This window comes from Phoca vitulina, unplaced genomic scaffold (assembly GCF_004348235.1).
Source record: "Phoca vitulina isolate PV1807 unplaced genomic scaffold, GSC_HSeal_1.0 scaffold31, whole genome shotgun sequence".
NCBI lineage: Eukaryota > Metazoa > Chordata > Mammalia > Carnivora > Phocidae > Phoca > Phoca vitulina.
Window position 1 is genome coordinate 11423489 of NW_022589734.1, and position 15142 is coordinate 11438630.

Below are 15142 nucleotides of genomic sequence, written 5' to 3' on the forward strand. Positions count from 1 at the left end.
ATTGTAGTATTTGTTTCAGAAGTACAGATCTGTGATTCAACAGTCTTGCACAATTCACAGTGCTCACCATAGCACATACCCTCCCCAATGTCTGTCACCCAGCCACCCCATCCCTCCCACCCCCCACCACTCCAGCAACCCTCAGTTTGTTTCCTGAGATTAAGAATTCCTCATATCAGTGAGGTCATATGATACATGTCTTTCTCTGATTGACTTATTTTGCTCAGCATAATACCCTCCAGTTCTATCCATGTTGTTGCAAATGGCAAGAGCTCATTCCTTTTGATGGCTGCACAATATTCCATTGTATATATATACCACATCTTCTTTATCCATTCATCTGTCGATGGACATCTTGGCTATTTCCACAGTTTGGCTATTGTGGACATTGCTGCTATAAACATCAGGGTGCATGTACCCCTTTGGATCCCTACATTTGTATCTTTGGAGTAAATACCCAGTAGTGCAATTGCTGGGTCATAGGGTAGCTCTATTTTCAACTTTTTGAGGAACCTCCATACTGTTTTCCAGAGTGGCTGCACCAGCTTGCATTCCCACCAACAGTGTAGGAGGGTTCCCTTTTCTCCGCATCCCCGCCAACATCTGTCGTTTCCTGACTTGTTAATTTTAGCCATTCTGACTGGTGTGAGGTGATATCTCATTGAGGTTTTGATTTGGATTTCCCTGATGCCGAGTGATGTTGAGCACTTTTTCATCTGTCTGTTGGCCATTTGGATGTCTTCTTTGGAAAATGTCTGTTCATGTCTTCTGCCCATTTCTTGATTGGATCATTTGTTCTTTGGGTGTTGAGTTTAAGAAGTTCCTTATAGATTTTGGATACTAGCCCTTTATCTGATATGTCATTTGCAGATATCTTCTCCCATTCTGTCGGTTGTCTTTTGGTTTTGTTGACTGTTTCTTTTGCTGTGCAAAAGCTTTTTATCTTGATGAAATCCCAATAGTTCATTTTTGCCCTTGCTTCCCTTGCCTTTGGCAATGTTTCTAGGAAGAAGTTGCTGTGGCTGAGGTCGAAGAGGTTGCTGCCTGTGTTCTCCTTTAGGATTTTGATGGACTCCTGTCTTACATTTATGTCTTTCAAACATTTTGAGTCTATTTTTGTGTGTGGTGTAAGGAAATGGTCCAGTTTCATTCTTCATGTGGCTGTCCAATTTTCCGAACACCATTTGTTGAAGAGACTGTCTTTTTTCCATTGGACGTTCTTTCCTGCTTTATAAAAGATTAGTTGACCATGGAGTTGAGGGTCCATTTCTGGGCTCTCTATTCTGTTCCATTGATCTGTGTGTCTGTTTTTGTGCCAGTACCATACTGTCTTGATGATGACAGCTTTGTAATAGAGCTGGAAGTCCAGAATTGTGATGCCGCCAGCTTTGCTTTGCTTTTCTTTTTCAACATTCCTCTGGCTATTTGAAATAGGGTCTTTTCTGGTTCCATACAAATTTTAGGATTATTTGTTCCATTTCTTTGAAAAAAGTGGATGGTATTTTGATGGAGATTTTATTGAATGTGTAGATTGCTCTACGTAGCATTGACATCTTCACAATATTTGTTCTTCCAATCCATGAGCATGGAACGTTTTTCCATTTCTTTGTGTCTTCCTCAATTTCTTTCATGAGTATTACAGTTTTCTGAGTACAGATCCTTTGCCTCTTTGGTTAGGCTTATTCCTAGGTATCTTATGGTTTGGGGTGCAATTGTAAATGGAATTGACTCCTTAATTTCTCTTTCTTCTGTCTTGTTGTTGGTGTATAGGAATGTCACTGATTTCTGTGCATTGATTTTTATATCCTGCCACTTTACTGAATTCCTGTATGAGTTCTAGCAGTTTTGGGGTGGAGTCTTTTGGGTTTTCCACATAAAGTATCATATCATCTGCAAAGAGTGAGAGTTTGACTTCTTCTTTGCTGATTTGGATGCTTTTGATTTCTTTTTGTTGTCTGATTGCTGTGGCTAGGACTTCTAATACTGTGTTGAATAGCATTGGTGATAGTGGACATCGCTGCTGTTGGAGGAAAGCTCTCAGTTTTTCCCTATTGAGAATGATATTTGTTGTGGGTTTTTCATAGATGGCTTTTATGGTATTGAGGTATGTACCCTCTATCCCTATACTCTGAAGAGTTTTGATCAAGAAAGGATGCTGTACTTTGTCAAATGCTTTTTCTGCATCTATTGAGAGGATCATATGATCCTTGTTCTTTCTTTTGTTAATGTATTGTATCACATTGATTTGCGGATGTTGAACCAACCTTGCAGCCCAGGGATAAATCCCACTTGGTCGTGATGAATAATCCTTTTAATGTAGTGTGGATCCTATTGGCTAGTATTTTGGTGAGAATTTTTGCATCCATGTTCATCAAGGATATTGGTCTGTAATTCTCCTTTTTGATGGGGTCTTTGTCTGGTTTTGGGATCAAGGTAATGGTGGCCTCATAAAACGAGTTTGGAAGTTTTCCTTCCATTTCTAGTTTTGGAACAGTTTCAGAAGAATAGGTATTAATTCTTCTTTAAATGTTTGGTAGAATTCCCCTGGGAAACCATCTGGCCCTGGGCTTTTGTTGGGAGATTTTTTTTTTTTTTTTTTTAAAGATTTTATTTATTTATGAGAGAGAGAATGAGAGAGAGCATATGAGAGGGGGGAGGGTCAGAGGGAGAAGCAGACTCCCTGCCGAGCAGGGAGCCCGATGCGGGACTCGATCCAGGGACTCCAGGATCATGACCTGAGCCGAAGGCAGTCGCTTAACCAACTGAGCCACCCAGGCGCCCTTGTTGGGAGATTTTTGATGAGTGCTTCAATTTCCTTAGTGGTTATAGGTCTGTTCAGGTTTTCTATTTCTTCCTGGTTTAGTTTTGGTAGTCGATACATCTCTAGGAATGCATCCATTTCTTCCAGGTTATCTAATTTGCTGGCATAGAGTTGCTGTATTTCTTTGGTGTTGTGATCTCTCCTCTTTCATTCATGATTTTGTTGATTTGGGTCATTTCTCTTTTCTTTTTGATAAGTCTGGCCAGGGGTTTATCAATCCTGTTAATTCTTTCAGAGAACCAGCTCCTAGGTTCATTGATCTGTTCTACTGTTCTTTTGGTTTCTATTTCATTGATTTCTGCTCTGATCTTTATTCTCTTCTCCTGCTGGGTTTAGGCTTTATTTGCTGTTCTTTCTCCAGCTCATTTAGGTGTAGGGTTAAGTTGTGTATTTGAGACCTTTCTTGTTTCTTGAGAAAGGCTTGTACTGCTATATACTTTCCTCTTAGGACTGCCTTTTCTGTATCCCAAATATTTTGAACAGTTGTGTTTTCATTTTCATTTGTTTCCACGAATTTTAATTCTTCCTTAATTTCCTGGTTGACCCATTCATTCTTTAGTAGGACACTCTTTAGCCTCCATGTATTTGAGTTTTTCCGACTTTCCTCTTGTGATTGAGTTCTAGTTTTGTGGTCAGCATTGTGGTCTGAAAATATGCAGGGAATTATCGCAAACTTTTGGTACTGGTTGAGACCGGATTTGGGACCTAGGATGTGATCTATTCTGGAGAATGTTCCATGGGCACTAGAGAAGAATATGTATTCTGTTGCTTTGGGATGGAATGTTCTGAATATGTCTGTGAAGTCCATTTGGTCCAGTGTGTCATTTAAAGTCTTTATTTCCTTGTTGATCTTTTGCTTAGATGATCTGTCCATTTCAGTGAGGGGGGTGTTAAAGTCCCCCACTATTATTGTATTGTTGTTGATGTGTTTCTTTGCTTTTATTATTAATTGGCTTATATAATTGGCTGCTCCCATGTTAGGGGCATAGATACTTACAATTGTTAGATCTTCTTGTTGGATAGACCCTTTAAGTAGGATATAGTGTCCTTCCTCATCTCTTATTACAGTCTTTGGTTTAAAATCTAATTTGTCAGGGAGGGGGGGAAAGATGGTGGAGGAGTAGGGGACCCTATTTCAACTGGTCCCCGGAATTGAGCTGGATATTTACCAGACCACTCTGAGCACCCACAAAACCAGCCTGAGATGTAAGAAGATCTGGATCTCTACAAACAGAATATTGTAGGTGGTTGGTTTTGAGGTACGAAGCAGGGAGCTGTGATTCTGCGGGCAGATAGGATAAACGGCAGCAGGAGGGTGCCTGGCCATGGGATCCTACACTGCTGGTGTGCGACAGCCTCGTGCGCTGTGGACGGGGCTCAGACTCGCAGACTGGTAGCGGCAGGGAAAGGACTCTAGGGCAGCCCCCGGGGCGGAAACCCAGAGTGGCGGGGTCACGCCTGCGAACTGCAGCCCCCAGGGTGGAAACCCAGAGCGGCGGGGTCGCGCGCACGAACTGGGAGTGGCTGGCGGTTTTAGAAGCACAAAGGGCAGGGCGCCTGGGTGGCTCAGTTGGTTGAGTGACTGCCTTCGGCTCGGGTCGTGATCCTGGAGTTCCAGGATCGAGTCCCACATTGGGCTCCCTGCTCAGCGGGGAGTCTGCTTCTCCCTCTGACCCTCCTCTCTCTCATGCTCTCTGTCTCTCATTCTCTCTCTCTTGCAAATAAAGAAAATCTTTAAAAAAAAAAAAAAAAAAACACAAAGGGCAGAGATGTGCCCTGACCTGGAGGCAGGACTGGGGGCACTGCGGAGGGGCACACAACCCAGGCCGCTGCAGTTTATAGCAGCACGGACAGAAACGGAGACTGTGTGGCCTGGAGAGCTCACTGAAGAACAGACTGCAATCTCTCTGCTCTGAGGCAGAGGATTGGAAATGGTCTCTTCTGCTCTGACTCGTGGAAGAGACGCGGAAAGCCGACAGGGAAAGCTGCCAGAGAACAAAAGCCCCCAAAACTGATTCCCGCTGAGCCCATCCCCCGCCACAGGGGGGCAGGGCAACTCCCCCCCAAACAGGGTTGCCTGAGTAACAGCATGGCAGGCCCCTCCCGCAGAAGACAGGCTGGGAAAACAAGAGGCCAGCAACCCTAAGGTCCCAAGAAAACAGGTGCATCTTGCTTGGGTTCTGGTCAATAATTTGGACTCTATACATTCCCTCAAACACCCATCAACAGAATGACTAGGAGGACGAGCCCCCAAAATAGAAAAGACTCAGATTATGACTTATGCTGCAGATTTACAAATGGATGCAGCTATAACCAAGATGTCGGAGATGGAATTCAGGCTAGCAATTGTGAAGACAATAGCAAGAATGGAGAAATCAATCAATGGCAACATAGAGTCTCTAAGGGCAGAAATAAAAGCTGAATTGGCAGAACTTAAAAATGCTATCAGTGAGATCCAATCCAATCTAGATAATCTAACGGCTAGGGTAACTGAGGCAGAAGAGAGAATAAGCGACCTGGAAGACAATTTAATAGATAAAAAGGGAAAAGAGGAGGCCAGGGGAAAAACAACTCAGAATCCATGAAAATAGAATCAGAGAAATAAGTGACACCATGACGCATTCCAGTGTCAGAATAATTGGAATCCCAGAGGGAGTGGAGAGAGGACTAGAAGATGTATTTGAGCAAATCGTAGCTGAGAACTTCCCTAATCTGGGGAATGAAACAAACATTCGTGTCCTAGAGGCAGAGAGGACCCCTCCCAAGATCAAGGAAAACAGGCCAACACCCTGGCATGTAATAGTAAAACTTGCAAATCTTAGAACCAAGGAAACCATCTTAAGGGCAGTTAGGGGGAAGAGATTCCTTACGTACAGAGGGAGGAACATCAGAATAACGTCAGACCTATCCACAGAGACCTGGCAAGCCAGAAAGGCCTGGCAAGACGTATTCAGGGTACTAAACGGGAAGAACATGCAGCCAAGAATACTTTATCTGGCAAGGCTGTCATTTAGAATGGATGGAGAGATGCAGAGCTTCCAAGACCGGCAGAAAATGAAAGAATATGTGACCACTAAGCCGGCCCTGAAAGAAATATTAAGGGGGGGGGTTTCTATAAAAGGAGAAAGACCCCAAGAGTGATATACAACAGAAATTTACAGGGACAATCTATAAAAACATCTTCACAGGCAACATGATGACAGTGAATTCATATTTTCCAATAATCGCTCTCAACGTGAATGGCCTAAATGCTCCCATAAAACGGCAGAGGGTTGCAGATTGGATAAAAAGACAGGACCCATCCATATGCTGTCTACAAGAGACTCATTTTGAACCTAAAGATACATCCAGACTGAAAGTGAAAGGATGGAGATCCATCTTCCATGCCAGCAGACCTCAAAAGAAAGCTGGGGTAGCAATTCTTATATCAGACAAATTAGATTTTAAACTAAAGTCTGTAATTAGAGACACGGAAGGATACTATATCATTCTTTTTTTTTTTTTTTTTAATGTTTTATTTATTTATTCATGAAAGTCAGAGAGAGAGGCAGAGGCAGAGGAAGAAGCAGGCTCCCCGCCTAGCAGGGAGCCCGATGCGGGACTCGATCCCAGAACCCTGGGATCATGACCTGAGCCAAAGGCAGACGCTTAACCATCTGAGCCACCCAGGCGCCCCAGGATACTATATCATTCTTAAAGGGTCTATCCAACAAGAAGATCTAACAATTGTAAATATCTATGCCCCAAACATGGGAGCAGCCATCTACATAAGCCAACTTAATTATTAAAAAGCCAACTTATTAAAAATAAAGAGTCCTATTGATAACAATACGTTAATTGTAGGAGACCTCAATACTCCACTCTCAGCAATGGACAGATCATCTAAGCAGAAAATCAACAAGAAAACAAGAGCTTTGAATGATACATTGGACCAGATGGACCTCATAGATATATACAGAACATTCCACCCTAAAACAACAGAATACTCATTCTTCTCGAGCGCACATGGAACTTTCTCCAGAATAGACCACATACTGGGTCACAAATCAGGTCTCAACCGATACCAAAAGATTGAGATTATTCCCTGCATATTCTCAGACTACAATGCTCTAAAACTGGAACTCAATCACAAGAAAAAATTTGGCAGAAATTCAAACACTTGGAAGCTAAAGACCACTCTGCTCAAGAATGTTTGGGTCAACCAGGAAATCAAAGAAGAACTTAAACAATTCATGGAAACAAATGACAACGAAAACACATTGTCCAAAACCTATGGGATACTGCAAAGGCGGTCCTAAGGGGGAAATACATAGCCATCCAAGCCTCACTCAAAAAAAAATAGAAAAATCCCGAATTCACCAACTAACTCTACACCTTAAAAAACTCGAGAAAAAGCAACAAACGATGCCTAAGCCATGCATTAGAAGAGAAATAATTAAAATTAAAGCAGAAATCAATGAATTAGAAACCAGAAACACAGTAGATCAGATCAACGAAACTAGAAGTTGGTTCTTTGAAAGAATTAATAAGATCGATAAACCACTGGCCAGACTTATCCAAAAGAAAAGAGAAAGGACCCAAATTAATAAAATTATGAATGAAAGGGGAGAGATCACGACTAACACCAAGGAAATAGAAACAATTATTAGAAATTATTATCAACAACTATATGCCAATAAACTGAGCAATCTGGATGAAATGGAGGCCTTCCTGGAAACCTATAAGCTGCCAAGACTGAAACAGGAAGAAATTGACAACCTGAATAGACCAATAACCAGTAAAGAGATTGAAGTAGTGATCAAAAACCTCCCAAAAAACAAGAGTCCAGGGCCTGATGGATTGCCTGGGGAATTCTACCAAACATTCAAAGAAGAAATAATACCTATTCTACTGAAGCTGTTTCAAAAAATAGAAACAGGAAAACTTCCAGACTCATTCTATGAGGCCAGCATTACCTTAATCCCCAAACCAGGCAAAGACCCCGTCAAAAAGGAGAATTTCAGACCGATATCCCTGATGAATATGGATTCCAAAATCCTCAACAAAATCCTAACTAATAGGATCCAACAGTACATTAAAAGGATCATCCACCACGACCAAGTGGGATTTATCCCCAGGATGCAAGGGTGGTTCAACATTCGCAAATCAATCAATGTGATAGAACACATTAATAAGAAGAGGAAAAAGAACCATATCATCCTCTCAATTGATGTAGAAAAAGCATTTGACAAAATACAACATCCTTTCCTGATAAAAACTCTCCAGAGTATAGGGATAGAGGGAACATTCCTCAAGTTCTTAAAATGCATCTATGAAAAACCCACAACGAATATCATCCTCAATGGGGAAAAGCTGAGAACCTTTCCCTTAAGATCGGGAACACATCAAGGATGCCCACTCTTTTTTTTTTTTTTTTTTAAAGATTTTATTTATTTATTTGACAGAGACACAGCGAGAGAGGGAACACAAGCAGGGGGAGTGGGAGAGGGAGAAGCAGGCTTCCCGCCGAGCAGGGAGCCCGATGCGGGGCTCAATCCCAGGACCCTGGGATCGTGACCCGAGCCGAAGGCAGACGCTCAATGACTGAGCGCACCCAGGCGCCCCCAAGGATGCCCACTCTTGCCACTATTGTTCAACATAGTACTAGAAGTCCTAGCAACAGCAATCAGACAACAAAAAGAAATAAAAGGTATTCAAATTGGCAAAGAAGTCGTCAAACTCTCTCTTTTCGCAGATGACATGATACTTTATGTGTAAAACCCAAAAGACTCCACCCCCAAATTACTAGAACTCATCCAGAAATTCAGTAATGTGGCAGGATACAAAATCAATGCACAGAAATCAGTTGCTTTCTTATACACTAACAATGCAACTGTAGAAGGAGAAATTAGAGAAATGATTCCATTTACAATAGCACCAAAAACCATAAGATACCTTGGAATAAACCTATCCAAAGAGGTAAAGGATCTATACTCTAGGAACTACAAAACACTCATGAAAGAAATTGAAGAAGACACAAAAAGATGGAAAAATATTCCATGCTCATGGATTGGAAGAATAAACATTGTTAAAACGTCTATGCTACCCAGAGCAATCTATACCTTCAATGCCATCCCAATCAAAATTCCAATGACATTTTTCAAAGTGCTGGAACAAACAATCCTAAAATTTGTATGGAATCAGAAAAGACCCCGAATCGCCAAGGAAATGTTGAAAAAGAAAAAGCTGGGGGCATCACGTTGCCTGATTTCAAGCTATATTACAAATCAGTAATCACCAAGACAGCATGGTACTGGCACAAAAACAGACATATAGACCAATGGAACAGAATAGAGAACCCAGGTATGGACCCTCAACTCTATGGTTAAATAATCTTTGACAAAGCAGGAAAAAACATGCAATGGAAAAAAGACAGTCTCTTCAATAAATGGTGCTGGGAAAATTGGACAGCCACATGCAGAAGAATGAAACTCGACCATTCTCTAACACCATTCACAAAGATAAACTCAAAGTGGATGAAAGACCTCAATATGAGACAGGAATCCATCAAAATCCTAGAGGAGAACATAGGCAGTAGCCTCTTTGACATTGCCCACAGCAATTTCTTTCAAGATACATCTCCAAAAGCTAGTGAAACAAAAGCAAAAATGAACTTTTGGTACTTCATCAAGATAAAAAGCTTCTGCACAGCAAAGGAAACCATCAACAAAACCAAGAGGCAACCCACAGAATGGGAGAAGATATTTGCAAATGACACTACAGATAAAGGGCTGGTATCCAAGATCTATAAAGAACTTCTCAAACTAAACACCCAAAAAACAATCAAGTCAAAAAGTGGGCAGAAGATATGAAAAGACACTTCTCTGAAGAAGATATACAAATGGCTAACAGACACATGAAAAAATGTTCATCATCATTAGCCATCAGGGAAATCCAAATCAAAACCATATTGAGATACCTCCTTACACCAGTTAGAATGGCAAAAATGGACAGGGAAAGAAACCACAAATGTTGGAGAGGTTGTGGAGAAAGGGGAACCCTCTTACACTGTTGGTGCGAATGCAAGTTGGTACAGCCACTTTGGAAAACAGTGTGGAGGTGCCTCAAAAATTTAAAAATAGGGCGCCTGGGTGGCTCAGTTGGTTAAGCGACTGCCTTCGGCTCAGGTCATGATCCTGGAGTCCCGGGATCGAGTCCCACATCGGGCTCCCTACACAGCAGGGAGTCTGCTTCTCCCTCTGACCCTCCCCCATCTCATGCTCTCTGTTTCTCATTCTCTCTCTCTCGCAAATAAATCTTAAAAAAAAAAAAAATTTAAAAATAGAGCTACCCTATGACCCAGCAATTGCACTCCTGGGTATTTACCCCAAAGACACAGATGTAGTGAAAAGAAGAGCCATATGCACCCTAGTGTTCATAGCAGCAGTGTCCACAATAACCAAACTGTGGAAGGAGCCGAGATGCCCTTCAACAGATGAATGGATAAAGAAGATGTGGTCCCTATATACAATGGAATATTACTCAGCCATCAGAAAAGATGAATACCCAACTTTTACATCAACATGGATGGGACTGGAGGAGATTGTGCTAAGTGAAATAAGTTAAGCAGAGAAAGTCAATTATCATATGGTTTCATTTATTTGTGGAACATAAGGAATAACATGGAGGACATTAGGAGAAGGAAGGGAAAAATGGGGAGGGGGAATTGGAGGGAGAGATGAACCATGAGAGACTATGGACTCTGAGAAACAAACAGGGTTTTAGAGGGGAGGGGGTAGGGGGGATTGGTTAGCCCAGTGATGGGTATTAAGGAGGGCATGTACTGCATGGAGCACTGGGTGTTATATAAAAACAATGGATCGTGGATCTCCACATCAAAAACCAATGATGTATTGTATGGGGACTAACATAACATAATAAAATAAAAAAAAAATCTGATTTGTCTGATATAAGGATTGCCACCCCAGCTTTCTTTTGGTGTCCATTAGCATGGTAAATGGTTTTCCACCCCCTCACTTTCAATCTGGGGGTGTCTTTGGGTCTAAAATGAGTCTCTTGCAGACAGCATATCGATGGGCCTTGTTTTTTTATCCAATCTGATAGCCTGTGTCTTTTGATTGGGGCATTTAGCCCATTTACATTCAGGGTAACTATTGAAAGATATGAATTTACTGCCATTGTATTGCCTGTAAGGTGACTGTTACTGTATATTGTCTGTGTTCCTTTCTAGTCTATGTTGCTTTTAGGCTCTCTTTGCTTAGAGGACCCCTTTCAATATTTCCTGTAGGGCTGGTTTCTTGTTTGTAAATTCCTTTAGTTTTTGTTTGTCCTGGAAGCTTTTTATCTCTCCTTCTATTTTCAATGATAGCCTAGCTGGATATAGTATTCTTGACTGCATATTTTTCTCATTTAGTGCTCTGAATATATCATGCCAGTCCTTTCTGGCCTGCCAGGTCCCTGTGGATAGGTCTGTTGCCAATCTAATGTTTCTACCATTGTAGGTTACAGATCTCTTGTCCCGAGCTGCTTTCAGGATTTTCTCTTTGTCTCTGAGACTCGTAAGTTTTACTATTAGATGTTGGGGTGTTGACCTATTTTTATTGATTTTGAGAGGGGTTCTCTGTGCCTCCTGGATTTTGATGCCTGTTTCCTTCCCCAAATTAGGGAAGTTCTCTGCTATAATTTGCTCCAATATACCTTCTGCCCCTCTCTCTCTTTCTTCTTCTTCTGGGATCCCAATTATTCTAACGTTGTTTCGTCTTATGGTATCGTTTATCTCTCGAATTCTGCCATCATGATCCAGTAGTTGTTTATCTCTCTTTTTCTCAGCTTCTTTATTTTCCATCATTTGTTCTTCTATATCACTAATTCTCTCTTCTGCCTCGTTTATCCTAGCAGATAGAGCCCCCATTTTTGATTGCACCTCATTAATAGCCTTTTTGATTTCAACTTGGTTAGATTTTAGTTCTTTTATTTCTCCAGAGAGGATTTCTCTAATAACTTCCATGCTTTTTTCAAGCCCAGCTAGTATCTTTAAAATCATCATTCTGAACTCTAGTTCCACATCTTACTAATATCCATATTGAGTCGGTCCCTGGCAGTCAGTACTGCCTCTTGTTCTTTTTGCCGAGGTGATTTTTTCCATCTTATCATTTTGTCCAGAGGAGAATAGATGAATGAGAGAACAAAATGCTAACAGGGTAACAACGTCCCCAGAAAATATACTCGAAACAAATCAGAAAAGACCTTCCAGAAAGTGGTCGCTTTTCTGTTCAGAGAGTTGTTGCTATTCCTTTCTTCTATCTCCTGTTGAGTTTGTAGGTGTTCAGGATGGTTTGATCCCTATCCAGCTGAATTCCTGGGACCAGACGAAATCCAGGTCTCCTACTCCTCCACCATGTTGCTCCGCCCACCTCCCCTTGACCGATTTTCAGGCATACTTATTTTTACTACTTTTGTGCTTCATTCTTTTATTCTTACTTAGAGTCTTTCTTTCCAGGGTCCCCTTTATCATTTCTTGTAGGGCCAGTTTATTGATTATGATAGTTGGGAAACTCTTATTCTGAATGATGGCCTTGCTGGATAGAGTACCATTGGTTGCAAATTTTTTCCTTTCAGCACTTTGAATATATCATGCCACTCTCTTCTGGCCTAAAAAGTTTCTGCTTAAGATCAGCTTATAGCCTTATGGGGTTTTTTTTGATATATATGTAACTATTTTGCTGCTCTTAAAATTCTCTATCACTACATTTTGCCATTTTAATTACTATGTATCTTGGTGTGGACTTCCTTGGGTTTATTTTTGTTGGGAACTCTCTTGCCATCTGGATAGGTTTCAAACCTTCCCCAGATTAGGGAAATTTTTAGTGGTTTCTTCAAATAGACTTTTCTGCCCCCTTTTCTCTCTTCTCCTTCTGGGATCTCTTAATGTGAATATTATGCTTTATGGGGTTACTGAGCTCCCTAAGTCTGTTCTTATTTTGCCTAATTTTTTTCTCACCTGCTCAACTTGATTACTTTCCATTATTACTGTCTTCCATGTTAACTTGCTCCTCTCCTCTCTTTAGCCTGTTATTCCATCTAGTATATTTTTAAATTTCATTTATTATGTTCATCTCCACTTCTTTCGTCTTTTAAGATTTATTTATTTTAGAGTGCATGTGCATGCATGTAGTGGGGGGAGGGGCAGAGAGAGGGAGAGACAGTCACAAGCAGAGTCCATGCTGAGCACAAAGCCGAATGCAGGGCTTGATCTCACAAGCCTGAGATCACAACCTGAGCTGAAAGCAAGAGTCAGATGCTTAACCAACTGCACTACCCATGGGCCTCTCTGGTGGTTTTTTTGTTTGTTTTTTAAAATCTTTCCATTAATGTTCTCTCTGATATCCTCCACTCTTAAGTGCATTGAGTATCTTTATGATCATTACTTTAAATTTTTTTATCAGGCATATTACTTATATTCACTTTGCTTATGTCTTTTGTTGTGGTCTTTACCTGTCCTTTCATTTGGGACATTCCTGTCTCATTTTGTCTAATTCTGTGTCTGTTTCTGTGTTTGGAAAGTCAGCTATGTCTCCTGCTCTTAAAAATAAAAGCCTTATGAAGGAAACGTTCTGTATTATCCTGCAGTGCAGGGTCCCCTCTTCACTAGAACCTGGTGCTTCAGGAGGTATCCCATATGTGTGTTGTGTGTGCCCTGCTGTTGTGGGGATTCATCTTTTTTGTGTGGGATCCCTGGTGTGATTTCTCTCCATTTCTGGGTCTCCCCACCCCCCATGAAAGGCTACAGTCAGTTTTGCTCCCCACTGACTTTCTTATCCTCTCCAATATGGCCTCTTTTATACTTTTGTGGAGTTTGTTGTGCCAGTCTTCAGGTTGTTTTCTGGGTTATTTATGCTGTTGTTGCCATTTTTATCTGTGGGATGAGGTCACCTTAGGGTTCTCTTACACTCCATCTTCCCTATGATTGGAAATAGTCCATTTGCATTTGAAGTAATTATTGCAGGTATGTATTGACATTTTGTTAATTCTTTTCCAGTTGTTTTTGTAGTGTTGTATCTTCTGCTTTCGTCCCTTGTGCTTTGAAGGCATTCTTTAGGGTTATGCTTGGATTCCTTTTTCTTTTTTTATGTATGTGTATTAGAGGTTTTTGATTTATGATTACCATTAGGTTCATTTGTCATCTTTTGTATATAGCAATTTTTATTAAGTTGATAGTCACTTAAGTTTGAACACATTCTAAAAGCACCTAATTTTTCATCCCCCTTCCATATTTTCTGTATATGGTGTCATATTTTGCATCTTCTTATTTTGTATATCCTTGGCTGGTTTTTTGTAGATATAGCAGATTTTACTATTTTTGTGTGCGAACAAACTGGCTTTATAGTTGAATCTACTACCCTAATTATTACTTTTACTGTGAATTTTTTTTCTCTTATAATTTTCTTCTAGTTATGGCCTTTTCTTTCCACTCAGATAATTCCCTTTAACCTTTCTTATAAGGCTGGTTTAGGGGTGATGAACACCCTTAGCTTTTGTCTAGGAAACTCTTTATCTCTTCTATTCTGAATGATAACCTTGCTGGGTAGAGTGTTCTTGGTTGTAGGTTTTTTCCTATTAGCAGTTTGAATAGACCATTCCATTCCCTTCTGACCCACAAAGTTTCTGCTAGAAAATAAGCTGATGATTTTGTGGGGTTTCCCTTATATGTAACTATTTCCCTTTGCTGCTTTTACAATCCTCTTATTCCATTTTGCCATTTTTGGTATTCATGTGTCTTGATGTGGCCCTCTTTGCATTCATCTTGTTAGGATTTCTGTTTCCTGGATCTGGATGTCTGTTTCCTTCTCCAGTTTAGGGAAGTTTTCAGTTATACCTTCAAATAAATTTTGCACCCCTTTCTTATCTCCTTCTGGGATTCCTACAATGTGAATTTTATATGCTTGATGATGCTGCTGAGTTCCCTTAACCTATTATTTTTCACCTTTTGCTGTTCAGCTTGGTTCTCTTCCATTACCCTGTCTTCCAGATCAGTGAGCTGTGCTTTTGTCTCCTCTAATATGCTTGATTCCCTCTAGTTCTTTGTTCTTGTTACTGAATTCTTCATCTGATTGTTTTTATATTTTCTATCTTTGTTTATGATCTCACTCTCATCCACTCTTTTTTTTTTTTTAATTTTTTTATTGTTATGTTAATCCCCATACATTACATCATTAGTTTTAGATATAGTGTTCCATGATTCATTGTTTGTGCATAACACCCAGTGCTCCATGCAGAACGTGCCCTCCTCAATACCCATCACCAGGCTAACCCATCCTCCCA

General features: G+C 40.7%; 1 protein-coding gene across 1 annotated transcript in view; it reads left to right on the forward strand.

Moving 5' to 3' along the window:
- Positions 1-15142, forward strand: part of SYCP2L (synaptonemal complex protein 2 like) — a 130378-nt gene that overhangs the window by 12877 nt on the left and 102359 nt on the right. The gene's annotated exons all lie outside the window — the stretch shown is intronic.